Source organism: Spinacia oleracea, chromosome 2, assembly GCF_020520425.1.
Source record: "Spinacia oleracea cultivar Varoflay chromosome 2, BTI_SOV_V1, whole genome shotgun sequence".
In the NCBI taxonomy this organism is placed as follows: Eukaryota; Viridiplantae; Streptophyta; class Magnoliopsida; order Caryophyllales; family Amaranthaceae; genus Spinacia; species Spinacia oleracea.
Window position 1 is genome coordinate 2,290,125 of NC_079488.1, and position 5,043 is coordinate 2,295,167.

The 5,043-nt window shown below is 35.9% G+C and overlaps 1 long non-coding RNA gene across 1 annotated transcript; it reads right to left on the reverse strand.

Moving 5' to 3' along the window:
- Positions 1-243: 243 nt before the first annotated feature.
- LOC110791612 (uncharacterized) lies at positions 244-2,588 on the reverse strand. The gene is made up of 5 exons (XR_008926889.1): positions 2,429-2,588; positions 2,225-2,287; positions 2,040-2,140; positions 1,460-1,523; positions 244-476 (listed from the first exon to the last, which is right to left on the reverse strand). It is a non-coding gene; the product is annotated as an uncharacterized lncRNA (long non-coding RNA).
- Between the last annotated feature and the right edge of the window lie 2,455 nt (positions 2,589-5,043).

The window sequence follows — 5,043 nt, forward strand, 5'->3', positions numbered from 1 at the left end:
AAAAAGTACCAATTTTTGAACACTATAATACGTAGAAGCTCGATTTTTAAGAAATTGATTTTAAATTACTAGATAGTTAGGCGCCTAAAATTTATTAAAGTAAAACCTTAGCTTCTAGATACCACTTTGTAACACCCCGACAATTCTCTCTTTTCTAAAAGAACATTTTAATATAAAACGTAGAGAATTATCAAGGCATTATCGCCCGTGTGAAAACATAACGGCTTATTCAGAATTTTGCAGCGGAAAACATAAAACTAACTGTAGGTTTATAAATAATCATTTTCAGAATAAATCCCAAAAACCAATCAACGAAAAACAAAGTTAATGTTACTAATTCAATAAGTTTTAGAGTCCACTTAAACAAACCAAATCCAACTTAGAAAATCAAATGAACTACAAGCTCTCTAATCCCGATCCCAATGATGCATCATCTTCAAACCTGTAGATGGGCAACGCTTATTGATCCTTAGAGACTGCTCACCAAAGATGGGTCATCACAGGATCAATAAGGCATAGCCATGATCAACACACACAAACAAAGCACGTAATCAGCAAAGCTGGGTACTACATACTAAAGCAATAATAATCCTAACATGATACTATTAAACATAATTAAGGGCAGACAAAGCATGATAATCTGACGACCATACTTAACTAGACTAGGCTAGACTGGACTAGACTTTTATAACAATAATATTATTTTAATTGAAATAGGCAATGGACCGAGTTTTCTAGCTAGACGAGGTACGGGCGCGACTCCGTAACCTCAGTGACCTGCGATATCGAGGAACGTTTGACTGAAAATAGGACGCGGTGATCAATCCGGTCCGAATGAAAGGCCATGGGCTACCACCATGAACCCCAACTCCTGTTTGTCCGTCACTTTAGACGTGCACAGTCTAAAGCTATTGCTACTCAGTTTCACTTTACATGATTTACAAATTGACACCCTGTTATGACTCAACAATCACATAAGGCATGCAACTCACATTTATTTATAACTGTTTTTATCTTGGAATTGAGTAAGTGATCACAGAGGCATCAAACAAGACTCATTCCAATTAACTCCAATCTTTTCTCTAATACTGATCAACCCCTGTATATGGGTATAAGGTTTCAACTTACTAAATGAGGTCCTCCGCCCTCATAAAGTAGTGAAAAGCTAAAAGGGAACAACAATTAACTGATCTGAATTATATACTAAATAATCTAGTGTTCCCAATCAAACATGTTTGCATCAATCTTCCATACTAACATGTTACAATTCTCATAATGCAATATAAGTTCAATATGTCCGTCCAACAATATTAAACATGCAATTTCAACCTAACCGAGTTCGTCAATAATATCAACATAACTAAGTTCAACAACAATCTCAACACAACCAAGTTCACCAACAAGTTCAACATGGTTTCAACAATTAGCACACATTCCAAGCACACAGGTATGTACGTACCTTGTGTAAACAACTGATAGGGCACTTTAACATTTTCAAAAGTCGCCTAAAGAGAATTCTCCGCCTAAAACAACCAACAAGTAATCCCAATCAATTTCTAATCATTGGCAACCATAATAAAGCATTCTAAATGCATCCTAAACATATTTAGAACTTTCCCCAATATCAAAACTTGAATATTTGATTTCCTAGCATCATATATATCGAATTAGTGATTGAAATTCGTTGAAAACTCTTTGCAAACATCGTACTTTAAATTTTCAGCAATATAAACTCGTTTAAAACTTCACCAAGGCCAATTTACATTCCTAGTACATCGAGACAATAAATTCAATAATCCACCATTGTCCTACCATGATTTACAACCATTTAAACCTTGAAATTCATACTTTAAATAATCAAAAATCAATATTTCAATGTATTTAGATAATCTGAAAAATAAATATATTGTTTAAACATAATATATAAATCTGAAATTCCAATTAAGTCATAAAAATTACAAATTTATTAAATCAAAGCATAAATCAAATTAAAAAAATATAATTAAAATAATTAGTTTACTTAGGGTTTAAGAAATAACCAAGAAGGATTCAAGGAGATGCTGGCCGGCGGAGCACAGGCGCGGCAGCGGTGGAACGACGGCAAGGAGGGGCACGACGGCGCACCGGTGGTGGTGGTTGGCTGCCGCAACAACATAAACTGGTGAGAACTGAGAAAGGAGAACGAAAGAGAGCAAGACACAAAATAGAAAGACGAGAAGGCTACCGTACAAAGGTCGCCGTCAGGCGACGGCAAGGTGGCTGTGCTGGCGGCGAGTACGGCGGCGGGCTGTACGAAAATAGAAAAGAAATTGAGGAGAGCAATACTCGAAGCAACGTGAGAAGAAGAACAAAAGGAAAAACAAAGAAGGAATAGTGAGGGAGGAGAACGACGAAGAAGAAGGTCGAAGAAGAGGGGGAGCAAGCTAACCGGCGGCGACTGGTCCGGCGGTGGTGGCGGCTGAGCTTGGAGGCAACGTGAGGGAGGAGGAGTTCTTGAGGGTTTGCTTTTTACGTGAGATTGAAGGAGGGAGTTTGGTTGTTTTTTTGTTTTTTTTTTGTTTTACGTATTGTTGAAAGAGAAGGGAGTAGGGTAGTTTGGGTTTATGGGTTTATAATATTGGGCTTTGTCCAATTGGGCTAGACTTAGGAATTTAGCTTTAGGATTTGAATCCAAAACCGAATAGGATCGTTTTCTAAATTCAATCAATTTTCGTAATTCAAATTACTTTCAACTTAAAATTCTAAAATCATTTTCGATTTCGTAAATCGTTGAAAATATTAAAAAGTAATAAATAAATATGCGTTAATTATATATTTATTTCCAAAATTCATAAATTCTTATTTAAATATATTAAATATACGTTAAAATATATAAATGAAATGTATAAAATTACGGGGGATTACAATAACCATTGGTAAAGCTGAGCGTTTAAACTCAATGCTTTATGATCTCAAAACTACATTGTATTTTGAATTCACAAGCACCAATCGGCTTGCCATTCGACTTTGATACTCGAAAACAACCATAAAAGTCGCTAAAAGAAACGTATATTTTAAATTGCTCATTTTCTCTCATTTCCATGAATCGTTCTCGAATTCATTACCAATCGAGGAAATTTACTGTTACCTTTCTAAAAGGATTTACTGCAGTGCAAGATATTTAATTATAAACAATAATTAAAACATACATTGAAGCATGCAAAGTCTAAACATTTATCATGAATAATAACTTGAAAATTAAAGCAATCATGCAATTTAAACAAGTTATTAGCATTTTATTCGAATTTATTGTTCCGGCAGGTGTGAATAAAATGATTCCAAGACCCTAAAACCATTGAAGAATTAAGCACATTATGTTGACTCAATCCTAAAACATTTTAGGTAAGCAAAAACCTTTTGCCAATAGTCTAGAAACTACTCTTGGTTGATAGGTACGTCTAAGAACTTATTAGGTAAACCTATCGATTTTGCCATGACATAAATGGACTCCTTACTTATATCGTTGAGTTTCACCAAAACTAACATGTACTCACAATTATTTGTGTACCTTGCCCCTTTAGGACCAATAAGTAACACCTCGCTGAGCGAAAACTATTACTAGATTGATGTAAAGGATATCCAAGCAAGTGTTATTTTGACATGGCACCTTTTAACTCAATTTTTAAGTTTGGAACTTAAGGCTCTTACTATGTTGGTTAGATTTTAAGTGAGCTAAAATCCTTAATCATGCAACATAATCAAGCCACAATCTCATGCATAATTAAGACATATTTAAAGCAATAAATAACTTAAAGCATGCATAAGATAAATGTGATCTAGTATGGCCCGACTTCATCTTGAAGCTTCAACTTCAAAGTCCGTCTCGAAAATGGAAACTTCGTCTTGAATTTCACCGTGGGAGGCGCCATTTTCTCCAAATAGGATAAGCTATAATTAAAACTAATTACAACTATTTGATGGTACGCATACCATATTTAAATTGAAAAATAAATTTGGTGCATTAGACCAATTACATTCAAATTAATGGTACGCAGACCATATTTTCTATCCTATTTGGGCCATACTAGTCACTTCATAATCTGCAAAACAGTACATATACAAAATATACCATTCATCCATTCATTATCATGAATGGCCCACATAATTGGTTAGTTAAAACACATTGTATGCATCATATAAACATTTGCAGCAATTAATCAAGGGCACCAATAATCTACCAATTATTCAGTCCTTATTAATTCTAATCAAGTTGTTTAACCTTAAAGGGTTTATAGACCTAATCAAGAGTTTAGGACTAAAAAGGGCTCCCACTTAAACCAATAAATTCATATGCTTTACTAATTTTTTAAACATAAAAATGTATTTCTAGTCTAACCGGAAACATACAAATTTAATTAAAATTTAAAGCTCATATAAATTTATAATTGAATCCACTTATTCAATTTATTTTCAGTCGAATTTAAATTAATTCAAGGTTTTTAATTTTAGTAAAATAATTAGTAAAAATAAAATTTATAATAATTATAATATTCAAAATTAAAATCCAATAAAACAATTTAAATTATTAATTTTAAAATTAATTAAAATTACATGAACTGAAAATCTCAAACTAAAATTTAAAACTCGACAATCGTAACATGACGAGCACTTGGGCTTGCGCCCAAGCCCCGTCGAGTGCACGACCCATCGCTTGGCCAATGGCACATCGCAGCAGCAGCCACGCGCAAACGCAGCAAGCCAAGCCACGCTTGCGCGCAGCCTGCCTGCCCATAGCATCGCAGCAGCTACGATGGTGCTCGCTCGCTCGCGCAAGCAAGCGCTCGAGGCCACGCGTGTTGGTGCGCAGAGCAGCGATCGCTGGGCGACCAGCTCTCGCCCTCGCGCGCGCGCGCTTCTCCTCGTGCCATGCCATCGCTCTTCGCCCATCGCCCACATGCGCACAGCACTCGACACAAGGCAGGGCTACTACCTTGTGCTCGCGCGCCACTCGCCTTGCTCGATGCATTCGTACCACATGGGCGACGAGCTCCCTTGCTCGTCGTC